The following is a 20,328-nucleotide window of genomic DNA, read 5'->3' on the forward strand; positions in this document are numbered from 1 at the left end:
CTAATTTTTACCAATTAACCCCCCTCCCCTTCCAACTCCCCAAAGAAAGTGGATCCGGTCCGGTTATGTCAATCACGTATATAGGACTCTGTGCTAATTCTTCCCACCAAGTTTCATCCCGATCTCTCAACTCTAAGCGTTTTCCAAGATTTCTGGTTCCCATTCCTACCTTCCCCCAAAGTCAACGGATCTGGTTGGGATTTAAAATGAAAGCTCGAAGACATGAGGTCCTTCTAAATAACAAATTTCATTAAAATCCGATCCCCCGTCTGTAAGTTAAGAATTTTTCATTTTTTCTAGTTTTTCAGAATTAACCCCCCTCCAAACCCCCCAAAGAGAGCGGGTCCTATACGGTTGTTTCAGTAGCGTATCTAGGACTTGTGCTTATTCTTTCCACCAAGTTTCATCCCGATCTCTACATTCTAAGCGTTTTCCAAGATTTCCGGTTCCCCCCTCCAACTTCCCCCAATATCGCCGTATCCGTTCGGGACTTAAAATAAGAGCTCTGAGACACGATTTTCTTCTAAATATGAAGTTTCATGAAGATCTGATCACCCGTACGTAAGTTAAAAATACCTCATTCTCTCTAATTTTTCCGAATTAACCGTCCCCACACTCCCCCTATATGGTAAAATTGGGGAAACAACTATTTCCAATTTAATATGGTATGGTCCCTGATATGCTTGCCAAATTTCGTCGTTCTAGCTTATCTGGAAGTGCCCAAACTAGCAAAACCGGGACCGACAGACAGACCGACAGAAATTGCGGTCGCTATATGTCACTTTTTAAATACCAAGTGCAACAAAAAAATGTACCGAAGAACTAGACGTTAATCATAGATGAACTAATAAATGATTATAAAATATCTTTTCTAGACGTCTTAATCGTTATTAAGTCTCTCAGCCTTGAATATTCGATTCATAGAAAACCTACACATAATGATAGGTATCTTCCAACCACTCTCCTTCCAACTCTTCCAACCACTTCCATTGTATAAAAAGAAGAGTAGTTATGTCTTTGGTTGAATTGTAATAAGAATATTCTCAGAAACTCGTATAGTCCTAGAACTGAGTTATCTGAAGGACATTTTGTTTTGCAATGGCTAACCAATAAAATTATTGGAATCCACCATGGAAAAAAGACAAAAAAAAGACAGAAAAGAATATATCAACTCCACAGCCCCCAACAGATATCATCCCTTTGGTGGGCGATAAGAAAGTTAGTCTTTTACCCTATATTCCCAAATTGAGTCATAATCTGAGAAGAATTCTAAAAAAAACTTAACCTTAATGTCACCTTTAAAAATTCTAATAAAACGCAGAGCTTTTTCAACAGCGGCAAAGATTAAACCAGTCCCATTTTGGGGAGAGGTTTTAAAGAGTTCCCTGTTCTTGTGTGTTTTTCTATGACGGAAGAACCCAACAACAATTGGGTGAGAGGTTATCGAAACACAGGTCCTCAATTGACTAAGCTATGGGGCTACGCCAAAGGCTAGAGACTTTTGATTCCGCCTTGGCTCAACATGCCTGTGACAAAACACACCATTTCATTTTATTTGATAACACCTCAATTATTGCCCCCGTTAAAGGTCTCGTGCAAGCTTGCAGGGAGGCAGTTGAAATAAAAAAATGCACATTCAATAAAAGATAGCCCTCAACAGAGACACCTATATAAGCTCCATTTATAATGAAGTTGTAATATCTGATCGTTTTGAGATAAATCAAAAAAATGATATTTTTCAACCTAACAGAACCTGTGATAATATTTTACCTGGGACGTGCTCGGCTTTAAAAAATGCTCTGCATGAATTGAAAGATTGAATTGACATTCAGTATTGTATTTTTATTTTATTACCCTTTCACCAACCGTTACTTTGAGATGGTCTTCCTATTTTAGTTTTTGTGTTTTTTTATTATCTTCAGATTTTCATCGGTAGTTATTTTTTTTTATTCTACACTGAGGACGATCAAGCGGAGGTCTTGGCATTATAATCCACGTTTTTTTACTGACTGTTTTTATCCCTGTTTCTCTCTTCTTTACGGTTTTTTATCGTTTTGTCATGATTAGCCAGTGTGGTCTGAGAATTAGTTAGTAGCATCAAGATTTGAAACAGAAAATTTAGAAATATGTTATTCGATCCTTTTTTCAACACTCTTACTCTTCCCAAATGGAATAATCAAGATATAGAAAACTTATAGATATTACTTATAGATATAGAAAACTTTATATCTTATAGATATAGAAAACTTATACTTATAGATTATAGATATAGAAAACGATTATCAAGATATAGATAATCGGTCTAACTGCACCATGTTTCAGTGTGTTTACCGTGTTTTGTTTTCGTGTTGTTTCACTTTGCTTTGCTTATTTTTTTTATAAATTAGTGTTTATCTAGTTTGTTTTATTGTTTTTAAATTGATTTATTATATAAATTCTATCCGACATCCCTTTATTCCATTCACGTAGTCTTTTCAGCCAAATTTCACTTATCAATACACCTGTTTTTCCTTTAAAAAAAAAAAAAATTAAAAATTAAATTTTCAATTTTCAGAAATCGGTATTTCTAACTGCACCATGTTTCAGTGTGTTTACCGTGTTTTGTTTTCGTGTTGTTTCGCTTTGCTTTGCTTATTTTTTTATAAATTAGTGTTTATCTAGTTTGTTTTATTGTTTTTAAGTTGATTTATTATATAAATTCTATCCGACATCCTTTTATTCCATTCGCGTAGTCTTTTCAGCCAAATTTCACTTATCAATACACCTGTTTTTCCTTTTTAATTCTTAATTAGTTTCCAGCTATCCCTAAAGCCATGATAATTGCCTTAATAACATATTGCGCTATTTACTTAATTATCAGCTGTAGTTTTGATTATACTGTATGTCTTCGAATCTGACTGTGAGTTATTTTTTTCAGTACAATACTGGGCTTTATCGTTTGAATCTGGCTTTAAAACAGTATTCTGAAGATTTATGAAAGTTACCTGAGGCTATCAAACAGTTCGTAGTAACTAACTGTAAGCAAAGAGCGATGTGGCTCAATAGTAACTGAAACTGTAAGAAACAGAGTCTAGATAAAAATAGATGTATCAAAAGAATTGAATCTTGATGTTTACTCAAGATATGTAAAATTCATAAAATTTAAAGGCACCCATTAAAAGTTACGAGCCTGAGAAAACTTGAAAAATTTTTGAAAAAGAGGGTAATACCCTCCCCCTAAACATCAAGAAATCTTAATGAAAATTACGCCATCAGATTTAGCATACCAGATAACCGTACTGTAAAGCTTTTAAGCTGCTATGTGCAAAAATGTGGAATTTTTAAATTTTGCCGGAAGAAGGATAGCCATTTTTCAGCATAGTCAAAAAGTCAAATAATTATGTCTTTGAGGACGATCAAACTCTCCCGCAATACCCGGGGGAAGGGCTGCAAGCTATGAACTTTGCCCTCTGTATTGTATAGTATCGGTATTTGGAAGTATATAGACGTTTTCAGGGGGATTTTCCTGGAGGAGGAGGGAAGGTTACGTTAGATGATCTTTCCATGGAAAAATTTTTCACGGGGGAAGGGAATTTTCATAGGGGAAGGCAAAAAATGAAAACGAACAGAAATTATCACGTATATGAGTGGTTGCCCCCTTCTTAGTACTCTTTAAGCTAAAGTTTTTTTTTCAATTTTTTCAAACCTTGTAATTCCACTTAAACAGTCTTTGTGTATAAGAAGTCATTCTTAAATAATTAGAATAGAAATTCAAACTTTAACGTAAAAGACGTGGTACTTAGGAGGGAGAAACCCCCTTATACGTGAAAATTTCTGTTCGTTTTAAGCTTTAAGGATGCTACTTACTCTCAGTTGAAGAAACATGTTTTTTCTTATTTAATACTATAAAGACAATGTTTTTGTCTGATTATACAGTAAATAGTCATACAGTTCGTGGTAACGAACTGTAATAAGGAGCGACCCGGCTGAATAGTAACCGAAACTCTAATGAACAAAATTTTGATACCATTAGTTATATAAAAAAATTGCATTTTAATGCTGATTTTAAATATATAATTTTCATCAAGTTTAGTCGTACCCATCAAAAGTTAAGAGCTTGAGAAAATTTATCTTATTTTAGAAAATAGGGGGAAATACCCCCTAGAAGTGATAAGATCTTAAAGAGAATCACACCATCAGATTCAACGTATCAGAGAGCCCTACTTTAGAACTTTCAGGTTCCTATCTACAAATACGTGGAATTTTATATATATTTTTTGCCAGAAGACAGATCACGGATGCGCGAGTCTTTGTTTGTTTGTTTGTCGTTTTTTTCCCAGTGGTGATCGTACCTATCCAGTGTTTTTTTACTTGTTTTAAAAGTAGAGTTGTGATAATGATTCGAACTTATACGTAAAGAGTGAGGTGCTGAGGAGGGGACATTCCTTTTCATATACGGAATAATTTCTGTTCGTTTTAAGTTTTAATGTCACTCCTTATTTGAAGTTAAAAAAACCTGCGTTTTCTATTTAATCTACTAAAAAGGTCTATTATGGACTATTTTGTTAGTAGGTTTGTTGAGTCTACTCTATTTTGTCTAAAGACTTTCCTTTGATTATTTTGAATTTGCTAAGGAGTGTTTTATGCACTAAGAAGGCTTAATACATCTGTTCGTGAAGGGGAAGAGTCTTAAGAGGCCTGAAAATGATCCCATACCTTGTTTTTCTTTGATCTGTAACTCTGACTTTTTTTCGATGATCAATTTTAAATTTATTGCCGTCCCCAGGCCAAGAGGGACCTGATATATTAAAACCTAATCGTTTTGTTCGAAGGCATAGTCACCCTTACATCAGACCTGAAAAAGGACAAAAAATTTCTTCTGATCACTCCAAAACACAGATCTTGAATTTTGAACTAAGAGGATTCAAACGCAAAGAGAAAAATAGAAAAAACTTTTAATTTCCCGGAAAAGGACTGAAAAAAAACCCCCATAAAGACTGCTTTCTCCGAATAGCTTGAAACTTGCGCGAATAGGCTGCTGAGGCACGAAAACGTTCATCCACCAAAAATGAAGTTATGTGCATGTCCTCTCCTAAATTAGAATTCAAATATGGCAAAACTTTTTTTCTATTTTCTTGAGAAAAAGAATTATTGCGTGGGTTAGACCGCCTCACAGTTTTTGAAGGGGAGAATTTTAGCGATCTTAAAATTGTCCAAAAGCTTTATTGTCTCGGATACGTCTATACATGCAGCCGTATTTTCCCAGGCCAAGATAAACATAATATAAAAAAAAGGATGGAGTGTGATACCCCTCCCCAAGGGGGCCTTAAAAGGTAGAAAATACTTTTTTTGATCAACTGAAAACTTATATCTGTAAGTATATCTGTAAGTATTTGAACCAAGAGTGCCCCAATGGACGACGAAAAATAGAATATTGGCTTCCCCGAAAAAGATCCAAAAATATTTTACTTTTCCTAACGGCTTGAATAGCAACACCCTAAGTCCCTGGGTCAAGGAGACCCTAATGTACAAAAACAAATTTTTAGGCTGGAGGCATATAACGGTGCCAAAAACTTTTTTGTTTGACATGACACTTATATCGAAAATTTCTTAGTTCGAAAGGATCTTATTTTAAAAAAAGATAACGCTGTTTGGTTAGCCTGAAAATTTTGCCCCAAAATGGCGAAACTTGTTTCTTTTTAACTGCCCTAGTTTACAAGATAAAAGTTTGATTGGTGACAGGGTTCTACAAAAAAAGGGCTCAAAAAAGACCAAAATGTTTTTCCGATCGGACTGACGCTTTCAAAGATCGGTGCCTAGGCTAAGGAGGCCCCACATTCTTGTTTGGACAAAGAGGTATAAGCTCATCTGAAATTGGGAAAAAACTGAATGTTCTATTCCTGTTTGTAACCTCTCATGCCCTAATATGAAAGTATGTAGGGTCAGAAGAAACCAATAAACAGATTCAAAACCCTTTTTCCCAAGGGAAGTTTTGAAGAACCAGAAATAGAATTCTATCAATCGGCTTTAAAGTTAAATTTGGACAGGTCAATGAGAACCGTATTGAAGACACAATTTTATAGAATAAGGTTTTACTGACTTGTGGCCATGGTTGCCATATGTAGCATGAAAATACTAGTTTAGCACTATTTTATTATAAAAAAAAACAAGTTTTTTCAGCTGAAGGTAAGGAGCAACATTAGAACTTAAAACGATCAGATATTATTAAGCATATGAAGGGGGTCACCCCCTCCTTAATACATCGCTCTTTACGTAGCACTGTAGCACATACTCATAGTTACAAACTGTATCACAATAGTGCTACTTTAGCACTATGAAAGTCAATTTGTTTACTATAACACCAAAAATCGCTGTGTAAAACGCACATTCGGGCAATAGTAGCACATTAAGGACTGATCGTGGTGGCAACCCTGCTCACGGCATCAGAAAAAAAAGAAATAGAATATACTGTGATTCTGAGTAGCACTGGGGGCAATAGTCCGGTCAGAACCCTACCCTGGTGTACTATTGGAGTTACAAGCCCCTTGTATCCATCTATATTCAAGACACAGCCATAGGGGTATGTCTGGAGCCAAAGGAAGCTACCAATCTTACACATCTGGTCTGTGAAGTATCTGGTCTTACAACTGAGAAAAAACATTTCTGGAAACATTGCATTCTATAGCCAAGAATATTGTCAGATTACTGTCGTGAATACCGTATCTCAGTCTCCGGTGGAAATGCACTTTATTGACAAATATTCTGTCACTGAAACAATGCAATGGTTCCGACAGGAGCTCTATTTGGGGAACATTGCCAAGCATTTTGTATTAACAGAAGATGGTATCAACACTTTTTTTTCGAGCACTGTTTTTGGCATCATGCCAAGAATATGCATACCACGGTGATTTTAGCTGGTTTCTAGAACAACATATTCATTTTCTGCTCTAATAGTACCGAGTACACTGATTCTCTTGATGGTTAATCACACTTATTTTGAAACCAAAACTTGTAATGGAGACAGCTATTGGACCATCTTCTTCTCTGTCTGTGTGTGTGTGTGTGCCGGTGACTTCGTGTGTGTGTCTTTCTCACTCACTCTGTGTACTTGTTTGTCTGACGGTCTGTTTGTCTGTCTGAGTGTTTTTCTCTGTGTGTGTACATATGACAGTATGCGTGTGAGAGTGCGTTTGTGTGTCTCTTTTTCTCAGTGTATCTGTGTATCTGGCCATCTGTTTTTCTGTCTGCGTATCTGTCTCTGTATGTGCGCGTGTAACTTTGTGTCTGTATCTCTCTCTTCCTGTGGCTGTGTGTCTGACTGTCTTTTTGTCTTCTGTCTCTTTGTGTTTAAATGTGACTGTGGTTGTGTATGTCTCTCTCGCTCTCTGTTTGCCAGTGTTTCGGACCGTCTGACTGTCTGTCTATGCGTATTTCTATTTCCAGGTGTACCTGTGTGTCGGACTTTCTATTTGTCCACCTGTTCCTTTGTTTGTACGTTTGACTTTGTGTGTGTCCCCCTCTCTTTGTGCCTGCACGGCTGATGGTCTATTGGTTTGTCTGTGTGTCTTTCTACGTGTTTGTGTGTGCGACTGATTGTGTGCGTGTGTATGTGTGTGTGCGTCTTTGTGTGCCTATGTGTCTGATTGTCTGTTTACCTGTCTATGTGTTGGTCTCTGCGCGTGTGTCTGTGTTTTTGTCTCTCTCTCTCTCACTCTTTGTTTGTTAGTCTGACCGTCTGTTTGTAAGTCTGTCTGTTTGCATGTGACTGTGCCTGTGTGTTTGATCGTCTGTTTTTCTGTCTGTCTCTGTGTGTTTGCGTGTTATTTGTCTGTTTCTCTCTCTCTCTATCTCTCTCTCTCTCTCTCTCCCCCCCTCCCCCTCTCTCTCTCTCTCTCTCCCTCTCTCTGTCCACCTCTATCTGTTTTTTTGTGTGTCTGACCATCTGTTTGTCTGTCTGTCTCTATGTGGGTGCATCTGATTGTTTGTTTGTCCTTTCCTCTCTCTCTCTCTCTCTCTCTCTCTCTCTCTCTCTGTACTTGTGCGTCTGACGTTCTGTTTGTCTGCCATTGTGTCTTTCTATTTGTGTGTACATATGACTGTGTGCGTGTGAGTGTCTCTTTTTTTCTTTATTTCTTTGGATCTGACCGTCTGCTTTTCTGTCTGTTTGTCTGTTTCTTCGTGTTTATATGTGACTGTGTGAGTGTGTATCTCTTTTTGTTTGCCTTTGCATCTGAACGTCTGTTTGTCCACCTGTCACTTTGTTTGTTCGTTGGACTTTGTGTGTGTCCCTCTCCCCGTCTGACCGTCTGCTTGTCTCTCTGTGTGTCTGTCTCCATGTCTATGTGTCTGATTGTTGTAAGCGTCTGTCTCTGTATGTCTGTTGTCTGACCGTCTGTTAAAACTTGGCATTTAATGCCCCTGTTTGGACGCGTGTGATTGTGTGTATTGTTTTTTTCTATCTGTCTCTCTCTCTATGTACCTGTGTGCGTGACCTTCTGTTTGTCTATCTTTATGTCTTTCTCGGTCTATGTGCGTGTGCAATGTTCCATGCAGATCCCGAGCCCTTGAGACTCAATGGCTGACGAACGACACTTTCTATCATGCATTTTAAAACATATGACATTTTTTCGGTCATTTGGTTATTTTTCGGTCATTCGTTGACGCTAGAATCGATCATTTAAACTTCAATGAAGAAAATCCCGTTAGCTTTTCTTCTGATGACTCCTAGCAATTGAGGCCACCATGGCATAATGCACCAGCTGCCGATGACACCCTTCTGGTGGACATTATTCCACCTAAAGGTTTTTCAACATTTTCCTCTCAAAATAAAGTTATAAACTAAAAATTAACCATTGTTTTTTATTTAAAGAGTGGAAACTTACCATTCCATTGCTAGATTGTGATGTTCCATGACAATTCCAAGCCGGAGACACTTAATAACTGACAAACGACACCCTCTAGCAAGTAATATCACACGTATGACAAGTTTTCGAGCGATTTTATGCAAAAGTATTCGTTTATACCAATCTCGATGGTCTAAATTTAATAAAAAAAAATCCCCATTAGTGTTTCTTCTGACGACTCCTAGCAATTGAGATTTGCCTGGTGCAATATACCCCTCTCGATGTCACCTTTTTGGTGCACATTATCACCATCCTAGGGGTTTTTTCAAGCTCTGGTCCTCAAAATGAGTTTATAAACTGAAAAATGACAGTTGTTTTTATTTGAAAAGCGGAAAATTGTCATTTCATTGCCTAATTGCGATGTTCGATTGCAATTCCAGGCCCGTGACCTTCAATAGCTGACAAACGACAACCTCTAACATGCTTTGTCACACATATGAAATTTTTTCGGGCATCTTCCTGCAAAACTATTCGCTTAGGCTAGAAATGATCGTTTAAACTCAATTAAAAAATCCCCATTAGTATTTCTTCTGAAGACTCCTAGCAATTGAAAACAATATATCACAATGTACCACTCCCAATGAAACTGTTCTGGCGCACATTATCACACCTAAGGGTTTTTGAACTTTTATTCCTCAAAACATACTTATAAACCAAAAATGACCTTCGTTTTTTATTTGAACGATGGTTACTTGCCATTTCATTGCTAGATTGCGATGTTCCATGACAATTGTCAGCCTGTGACACTCAGTGGCTGAAAAACGACGCCTTCTATCAAGCATTATCACACATATGGCATTTTTCGAGCACATTCATGCAAAAACATTTGTTTTAACAAGAATTGATCGTTTAAACCCAATGAAAAAATTCCCGTTGGCGTTTGTTCTGACGACTCCTAGCATTTGAGGCCTGTGGAGCACAATGTATCAGCCCTTGACAAAACCCTTCTGGTGCACACTATCACGCATAAGGGTTTTCTCAAGCTTTCTTCCTCAAAAAATAAATGAAACAGCTAAAAAATGACAAATGTTTTTATTTGAACAGCAGAATCTTGCCATTTCAATGCTAGATTTGGATGTTCCATGGCAATTCCCGGCCCGTGACACTCAATGACTGACAAAAGACACCCTCTAGCATGCATTATTACACATATTACATTTTTTGGGGCATTTTCCAGCAAAAGTATTCGCTTACGCTAGAATCTGTTATTTAAAATTAATGAAAAAATCCACATTGACGTTTCTTCTGATAACCCCAAGCATTTGAGGCCAGCGTGGTACAATGTACCATCCCTGATGACACTTTTCTGGTGCACCTTATCACACCTAAGAAATTTGTTTACAACATTTTCACCCTAAAAATAAATTTGTAAACTAAAAATTTACATTGTTTTCATTTGAATTTGTTTCGTGCTGATTTTTGTTTGTACAACTTGTTGTATGTTGATTACTCAACTTCGTGAAATATGTATATTGATTTTTCTCTTCGCGAAACCAATTTTGTTCATGGAACTTCTTGCGTGCTGATTTTTGTTCGTAGAACATTTCGTGTCCATTTTTCTTCGTAGAACTTTTTGCATGTTGGTTTTTGTTCGTGAAACTTGTAGCATGTTGCTTTTTCTCCTCGTGAAACTGATTTTGTTCATGGTACTTGTAGCATGTTTGTTTCTTGTTCATGGAACTTTTTGCAAGCTGATTTTTGTTCGTGGAACTTATGTTGCGCTGAAACGTCTTGTTTATTGATTTTTTCTCTTCATGAAACTTTTACATTGATATTTCTCCTCGTAAAACTGATTTGTTCATGGGACTTGTTGCCTGCTGATTTTTGTTCGTGAAACTTGTTGCTTATGGATTTATCTCTTAGTGAAACTCGTACATTGATTTTTCTCCTCGTGAAACTTATTTTGTTCATAGAACTTGTTGCGTACTGATTTTTTGTATGTGGAACTTGTTGCGTGCTCATTTTTGTCCTTGAAACTTGTTGCATGTTTTTTTTTCTCTTCATGAAACTTGTAGATTGATTTTTCACCTCGTGAAGCTGAATTTGGTCCTACAACTGTTGTATGCTGATTTTGTTCGTGGAACTTGTTGTATGTAGATTTTTGTTTGTGAAATTTGTTGCATATTCATTTTTCTCTTCGTTAAACTTGTATATTGATTTTTCTGCGCGTGAAGTTGTTTTTGTGCGTGGAGCACATTGCGCGCCGGTTTTTTCCGTGGCACCGGTTGTGTGCTGATTTTTGTTCATGAAACTTGTTGCATGTTTATTTTTTGTCTTCGTGAACATTAATTTTTATCCTCGTGAAACTGATTATCTTTATGGAACTGGTTGCGTGATGATTGTTTTCTCTTCGTGAAACTTGTGCATTGATTTTTCTCCTCTTGCAACTGATTTTGTTCATGGATTTCGTGCTGATTTTTTTTCGTGGAACTTGTTGCATGTTGATTGTTCTCTTCGTACAACTTGTGCATTAATTGTTTTCCTCATGAAACTGATTTTGTTCATGGAACTTGTTGCATGCTGATTTTTGTTCTTGGAACTTGTTGGGTGCTGATTCTTGTTTGTGAAACTTGTTGTATATTGATTTGTCATCTCACAAAACTGTTTTTGCTCATGGAAGATTTTTGTGTTGATGTTTTGTTCATGGAAATTGCTGTATCCTGATTATTGTTTGTGAAACTTGTGGCATGTTTATTTTGCTCTTTGTAAAATTGATGCAGCGATTTTTCTCCTGGTGAAACGGATTTCGTTCTTGAAACATGTTACGTGCTGATTGCTGTTCATGGAACTTACTGCCTCCTTATTTTTGTTCATGAAACTTGTTGCACGTTGATTGTTCGATTTGTGAAACTTTTACATAGATTTTTCTCCTCGTGAAACTGATTTTGTTCATGGAACTGTTTGTGTGCTGTTTTTTGTTCTTAGAACTTGCTGCGTCCTGATTTTTGCTCGTGAAACTTGTTGCACGTTGCTTTTTCTCTTTGTGAAACTTGTACATTGATTTTTATCCCCATGAAGCTGATTTTATTCATGGGACTTTTTTTTGCTGTTTTTTTTGTTCATGGAACTTGCTGTATGCTGATTTTTGTTCGTTAAACTTGTTGCATTTTGATTTTTCTCTTCGTATCCTGATAAAAAAATTGGATGGCAACTAGCCCCTCCCATAACCATTTTTTCCGAAAATCATCTGATCAAAATTTTGATATAGCCATTTTGTTGAGCGTACTTGAAAGGCCTAATAAATATGTCTGAGGATGATATATCTCCCCACAGCCCCAGGGAAAGGAGTAGTGATGCCTCAATCTATTCGACAACATCCATCCCAACTACTGCTTTCTTCCTTTAATGATTTAAGCTGAACAACTGTCCCCTGAAGACGCAGGTGCATGTCACGTAATAGTTATTCATTTACCAGGATAACTATTTTAATAATGGCCATAATATCTAAAATAGCTATTGTCAAATCTTGTTTTAAATCAAACTGTTTCTGTAATTTACTCTTTTATATGTCTTCGCACTTTTTTAAATTAATACTCAAAAACTTTGATTTGAAACAAGATCTAACCTTGGCTAGTTTAGATATTGAGGTCATTATGTGGTCATTATGGTTATACATTACGTACATGTAGTGAATGTACGTTTTTCTAGTTTTATATGCAGAGGTTTACTTATTAGGATTGATTTCATAAATTATATAATTAACAAAAATAAAATTGAAGCTTTAGCGGTAAACGAAACTTTCTTAAATTATAGGAATATTAATGATGTAATGTTTCTTGATTATCATTTTGTTCATGAGAGTAGAAAACACCATAAGCGTGGTGGATTAGGATTTATCATAAGAAAAGAGTTGAAATCGAAAATAAGACGATACCTAATAATTTGGAATGTAGAAATGATTTTTGAAACGTGTATTCTGGAATGTGAAGTTAATAAAAAATCAACAATTATGATATCTTTATGTCACCCACCTTCCGGAAGCATAGATCAATTTTTGATGCAATTTGAAATTCTATTAAATAAAGTATCACAAATGAATAAGCAAATATTTATTTTTGGTGATTTCAACCTAGACCTAATGAAAATTCAAGCAAAGCAAAATGATTCGAAGATAAGAGAATTTTTAGAACTAATGCTGTGTCAAGGACTGCTCCCATCATTTCTGATTCCAACTCGAATAAATAATAATGAAGCAAAATTAATTGATAATATTTTTTCTAATAGTATTTGTATTTCAACTTTTGTCATATTAAACGATATTCCAGATCACGGTGCGATAATTTCTGAATTTAATTTGGCCAGATCTAAAAAAAAATAAACACAATGAAAAAACAGGTCGTATAATAAATGATGAATCAATTGCGCGTTTAAATATTAAGCTAGGAGACATAGATTGGGTGGAAATAGTCAGCACTGAGGATACAAACAGGCATTGGAAATGTTTTATAAATCATTTAAGGATGTTTATAATGATATATGTCCAAAAGTTAAAAGGAAAATACCCGAATCAATGCCACAAAAACCATGGATATCCCCGAGACTGTTAAAATGTATTAATGAAAAGAGTAGACTATTCAAAATTAAATGCAATTATCCGTCTGATGAAAACATCCAGAAAATCAAATTGTGCAAAAATACTCGGACTAGAACTTTGAGAGAAAGAGAAAGAAATTATTATGAGAAGGAAATATCTTCAGCTGCGTCCCAGCAGAAAATGTGGGAAATCTTGCGTGATAAATTAAATAAAAATAAACCAAGAGCAACGCCGACTTTTCTTAATAACGAAATGACGCTAATGAATCAACTGAAAAAAAGGATGCCGCAGAATTATTTGCTAATCATTTCAGTAAAATTGGTGAAGAACTGGTTAGAGATCTTTTGGATGAGTCATCAGATTATACACGATTTTGGCCCAAAACGAAGATAAATTATTGTACATGCTACCAGTATCATTTGATGAATACGAAAAAGCTATTAGTGATTTAAAGAGAGGAAATTCGGCTTCAGTAGATGATATATCGACAAATATTTTAAAGAAAATATCAGGAGTGATATATGAACCTCTTGCACATGTTATAAATACGAACATAAAAAATGGTGTCTTCCCTGATCTTCTGAAAAAGGCTAAAATAATCCCTAAATTTAAAAAAGGTGAGGCCCAGGATCCCAATAATTACCGTCCTATTGCACTCCTTTCCCCACTGGCTAAAGTTTTTGAAAAAATAATGAAGTAAATAATGACTTAAATCATTTCTGGAAAAGAATAATTAAATTTCGAAGTTTCAGTTTGTTTTTTTAAAAGATAGATCGACAGAAGATGCGGTCACCGCAACACATGTTTTCATTAATGATACTTTAAATGATGATTGTTTAGCAGCTACGTTGTTTTTGATATTAAGAAAGCTTTCGACACTTTAAATCACGAAATTCTATTTAAAAAACTTGAAAATACGGGAGTACCTTTAAAATTAATCAAATCATATTTGCACAATCGAAGGTTTGTGGTGGATATTGATGGTGAATATTCGTCGGTGTCCCGCAAGGTTCAATCTTAGGACCTCTATCATTTTTAATATATATAAATGATCTCCCTAAATCTACTCCTGAAAATGCATTAACAATTATGTTTGTGGATGATACTGCAGCAAGTTTAAAAGCACCAACATTAGATGCACATTAAGAAAAACTGATTGAAGTTGCAAAATCAGTCAAGAATTGGTTCCAAATTAACAAACTTGTCCCTAATTCGTTAAAACAGAATTTATTATTTACGGAAAATCAAATCAAAAATTGAAAAATCTTTCTATGAATAAAATTACCATTGATAATAATCATGAAATCAAAAGAGTATACACAGCAAAATATTTAGGTATGGTTTTTGACCCTACCATGAATTTTAAAACACATATATCGTTTTTGAGACTAAAATTATCAAGAAATATATGTTTGCTCCACCGACTTTTATTCTCATATAAGGCTCTAAGAATCCTATATTTTTGCCTAATTGATACACACCTCCAATATTGCTCAGCTGTATTTTTGCTGACTTTTAAATCACATATTAAACCACTACAAAGCCTATAAAACAAAGCTATTCGAATTCTAGATCAGTTTTTACAACACCCGAGGAGTACAGATATCCACTCTGAAACACGTACTTCTTACCTGTTTCTAGACATAATGATTCTTACAAAGAAATCTGATCTGCTATTATCTAGTTGGTTTTTTAAGATTCAATATGTACATAATTTCTTTTTTGATCAGAATTTACTGTCCAAACATCAAAATTCACTGATAAATAGATGTGTTAACCCGTATGAACTACCTCTGGTGAAAAATGAAAGATCCCATTTCAACCTCCGGTATATGATCCCATCAATAGCCAACAAATTTTCATTTGATAAATTTGTTTAGTTACCAAAAGGATCTTTCAAGAGACAATAAAAAAGTTATATAATGGAATCTGCTTGCAAGAACGGTTGATAATTTTTATTTTATATTTCATTTTGGCCTCACTCCGCTTACTCCACCTGAAATACCCTCATCAAAGATACTGTTTTTTTTATTGATGGAATATTTGTTCATTTTTTGTTTGTTCTGTATCAATGAGGATTGTAAATTTTGTTTATATGTCTTGCCCAGTAGTCGAGCTTGTCTCTCCATTTGGGCAAGTTGAAGATATTGATAAATATGAATTTTTGAATAAATATGAAAATTGAATAATGAAATTAGTTATCCTGGTACATGCATATTTGGTTTTAGAGGAGAATTTTACAAGCAGGCGTTTTGTTTGAGACATCCCTCAGTTCTTTGTAGGCAAATCTTTTCACAGGTTCTATTGAAACCTCCGCTATACACAGTTTTAGGCTGTCCCCTGTCCCCGGAAAATTTACAGCAGAGTTTGGAAGAAAATGACGAACTACCTTTTCTTAATATCTTATCAATTAAGAAATATTACCATTTACTTTTGTTAATATACAGAAAAACTACGCACAATGATAGATTTAAATTTTCATTCATGCCACGCTGTTTCGGTAAGACGAGGGTTGTGATTTCACTAGTGGATAGAGCTTTTGGAATTCGTTTCCAGGATTTTTTAGATTCTGAGCTATTGTATTTGAAAGATATTCTATTTTTTAATTGATATCTAATGAGTTTCATTGATAAAATAATAGAAAATAGACGTATTAAACATAATAGAATGGTAGTTGGAGTTTCGTAGTCTTCAGAATTAAGTTTTTCTAAAAGTTTCATTTTCTTTGCCATATGTATCTGATTTGGGAGATAAGCTTAAACGAATTTTGCGTAATTATAATACTGATACATATTTCGAATTACTGAGACAAATAGGTAGTTTTCTTAGTACTGGGACAGACTTAACCCGGGAAAATTTAGTAAGCGGGGTGTATAGGACTCCTTGTTCTTATGGAAAGTTTTATAGTGGTAGAACTCACGAACAATTTCTCGAAAGACTTATTGAGCATCACAACACAATAGAAAAAACTCTACGACTCAGCAAGCCCACTGAAACTTTTGTTTCGGCTTTGAGTAAACATATCTTCTTTCATCCTGAACATTTTTTAGAGTTTGATGAGGCCACAGCTATTTCTAATGATAGAGGTCTCAGTGGGTGAGGGAGGCTATAGAAAAAAACATGTGTTTTCTAATCTTTCCATTGATAGATTTCCGGCAAATTTTAATATTGACCAAATATAATATTATTTAAAAAAATGAGCCAACAGTTAATAAGGGAATTAAGGTTTCACAAAATTATCATGGAACGAGATTATCTACCAGACCAAAGAAATTGCTTTAATAATACCTAACGATAGGATTATTTCACAACAGAATAATTAACTTCATATCCATTTTTATACTTAATTACTCTGTTGATTTGGTGTTCTCATCAAAGTAACCCTATTTGCTGATCTATTATGTGGATCAGTGGTGACAATTGTAGTTTTATTAATACTGGTGGTGGTTTTATTTGTTTTTGGTGTATTCTAGTTTTTTATCGTTTGTTTCTTCTGTGCTGAAGAACATAGTTTACATTCATTATTATTAGTTCATTGCTTTTAGTTCAGGGTTTTTTCTCTTTATCTTTGTTTATCTTATGCTGAGGACACCTAGTTAGCATACAGGAAAAATATCCGCATCGTTTCAGTTTTTCATCTTGTCTTTCTACTGGCTGCAGTCTCGTATGTTGTTTTTCATTGAGTGTTTTCTCCCTTTGTTCGTTTTTGACTCTGTAAGATTTAATTTATTCTACTAAACTTTCAATATACATGATTTGTTGAAATTTTATTTACGATTTTGATAAATTTGATATGTTTGTGGGTTCACTGATTTATATTAATAAATAGCATTGATATCAGCGGACAAAATAAAACCGAAACGAAAATCATGGGTAGGGCAATAGCACTGTCTAAGTAAAGATACTGGATAAGTCAAAGTATTACCAAAGATTGTATAACATCACATAGTGATATTATCTCTATATTTAAATAGCGACCATGTTTCAAATTTGAAAGTATTCGAAACAGCAAAATTTAAAGTTAGAATTATTAATCTAGCCGGTGGGCACTGTTTGTAAAAGAATATATAGAAAATCTGAACAATTCTGGGCACCATTTTAGTAAAAACCTTAAATTAATTAAAAATTGCCAGGGATTCCAATTGGAAGGGAAAATTCACTCCTTGAGTTTGAAACTACCTTTTCCTTTGTATCTTTCTTGAAAAAAAAGCATTGCATAGAAATTACGCAAAAATTTTTCCTATGTAAATCAGTGTATGGGAGTATACATTTCTGCAGGGGGGTTATGTTAAATATAATTTTTTTATATTTAATTCTTTTCACAAGGAAAGGTCGGTCTCCTAGTACTGCATGATAAAACTAATAACAATAGAAAAAGAGAATGGTTTGTACCGCTTATGCATACACACACAATTTCTTGAGAAAAAGATATATAGTTTGTTCAAGTTCAGTTTGTTCTATTCTCAGTACACATTTCGTACAGCATGCTGATGCAGGGATTAATGTCCTATAAGTAGTGTGAAATGCGAGTAATTTCACTCATAATTCTTTATGAGATGCAAATTCATCTCAATTCTTTTTTTTGGAGCTGGTTAAAAGAAATATTTAGAAAAGCAAAAATAGCGAGAAGTCAGCATAATATTGTATGCTACATAAAGGCAGTTTTAAATTTGTGGGTTAGTTTTTAATCATAAACGTAAGGAATAGGACCTTATCAGCGCTTATTCAGCAGTTAAATGACAAATAAGAGAATTGGATTTTCGATTACCTACTGGAAATACAAGTTAAAACCTGGAGCGGATCCACTTTTACCAAGTTCCATGACCAAACTTCAACCGATTTGCCCTATGTAGTTATAGTACAAATATCATTATAAAAAGTAGTAAGTCTTATTTTCTTTTTCAATGACTTTTTTTTCATTGATTCTATTTCTTTCCTGTTTGCAGATGTAGATGGTGTATTTATTTCCACTTTTAAAAGTTTTAAAACAAGATAATCTAATTTTGACCTCATAGATTTTAGGATGTAAAAGCACCTTGAATATCAGGGGGGAAAATTTACCTGAGCAAATGTGGTGAAACAGGCTCAAATTTTTATGAGGAAGCATATATTATTTTTCAATTTTACATTTAACTAGGCTCAGACTTTACTTGATGATAAGGTTTCAAAGGCTGTATTCTTGGAAAAATATTAAAATGAAACAAGTAAAGAGCAAAGTTGACACTTGGAACGACCAACAGTTTAAAGCTACTTTATAAATTATATATTTCTCCAAATTATCGGGGGTGGGGAGGCAACTGTCCCCATTGGACCAATCTTCATTGGTCCCATCATCTTTACTAATAAAACCACCAAGGTAAGTGAAACTGGCCACCTGATCAAACTTTTCATTATACAACGTCACATTTTGATCTTTACTTATTTCTGGCCTTAGTGACATAGAGTTCTTAATATTGATTTTCAAACTTGTTCTTGCATCCTGTATTTGCTAAGCCTCTAAGACCTCATTCATTTTGATCAAACGTCCATCTAGGATTCTTAAATCAGCAGCAAAACCTAATTTCAGGAGAGTTTCACTCCTCCTTCTATTCCATGGTCTCTAATTGCCTTTTCTGTATTCCTTAAGACAAAATATGTCAAAATGAGCCGTATAAGGAAGGATAGCACACAACCTTCCTGACCTGCTGAACTCCTGATTTAATAGGAAAGCATCTGCTAACCTCATTTTCTACCTTAGCCACAACAGTGTTATTCTCATATATAGCACTAATAACTTTAATGTATTTGTCTGGTATCAAACAGTTCGTGGTAACGAACTGTATTGAGGAGCGACCCGGCTCAATAGTAACCAAAACTCTAAAAAATGGAATTTTGATACCAATAGCTGCATAAAAAAAATTGTATTTTAATGCTGATTTCAAATATATAACTTTCATCAAGAATAGTCTGACCTACCAAAAGTTACGAGCCTGAGAAAATTTGCCTCATTTTAGAAAATAGGAGAAAACACCCCCTAAATGTCATACAATCTTAACGAAATTCATACCATCAGATTCAGCGTATCAGAGAACCTTATTGTAGAAGTTTCAAGCTCCTATCTACAAAAATGTGGAATTTCGCATTTTTTGCCAGAAGACAAATCACGGATGCGTGTTTATTTGTTTTTTTGTTTGTTTTCTTTTCCCAGGGGAGATCGTATCGACCCAGTCGTCCTAGAATGTCGCGGGAGTGCTCATTGTAACGTAAATTAAAAGTTCTAGTGCCCTTTTTGAGTGACCAAAAAATTGGAGGGCACCTAGGCCCCCTCCCACGCTCATTTTTTCCCAAAAGTCACCGGATAAAAATTCTGAGATAGCCATTTTATTCACCATAGTCAAAAAACCTAATAACTATGTCTTTGGGGACGACTTACTACCCCGCAGTCTCCCTGGGAGGGGTTGCAAGTTACAAACTTTGACCTGTGTTTACATATAGTAATGGTTACTGGGAAGTGTACGGACGTTTTCAGGGGGATTTTTTTTTGGTTTGGGAGGGAGAGTTGAGGTGAGGGGGGTTACGCGGGAGGATCTTTTCATGGAAAAACTTCTCATGGGGGAAGAGACTTTCAATGAAGGGGGCGCAGGATTTTTTGCATTATTTAAAAAAAGCAAGGAAAAAATAAATATGAGAAGTTTTTTCTACTGAAAGGGAGGAGCAGCATCAAAACCTAAAACGAGAAGAATTATTGCGCATATGAGGGGTTTATCTCCTCGTAATACCTTTACGCGAAAGTATTTTTAGTAATTTCAACTATTTATTTTACGGTCTTTGTGATTCAAGGGTCATTCTTAAAGAATTGGGACAGAATTTAAGCTTTAGTGTAAAGAGCGAGGTATCGGCGAGGGGTGAACTCCCTCATATACGCAATAAAAA

General features: G+C 35.0%; 1 protein-coding gene across 4 annotated transcripts in view; it reads left to right on the forward strand.

Annotated features, from left to right (window-relative positions):
* Window positions 1–20,328, forward strand: part of LOC136024717 (lactosylceramide 4-alpha-galactosyltransferase-like) — a 96,634-nt gene that overhangs the window by 60,079 nt on the left and 16,227 nt on the right. The window contains exon 1 of one of the 4 annotated variants that reach the window (XM_065700136.1): window positions 18,152–18,298. The exons of the other annotated variants lie outside the window; for them this stretch is intronic. The gene's annotated coding sequence lies outside the window, so the exon portion shown is untranslated. Of the gene's footprint in view, window positions 1–18,151; window positions 18,299–20,328 lie in introns of those variants that run through there. 4 annotated transcript variants of the gene reach the window in all.

This window comes from Artemia franciscana, chromosome 3, assembly GCF_032884065.1.
Source record: "Artemia franciscana chromosome 3, ASM3288406v1, whole genome shotgun sequence".
Taxonomy (NCBI): Eukaryota; Metazoa; Arthropoda; class Branchiopoda; order Anostraca; family Artemiidae; genus Artemia; species Artemia franciscana.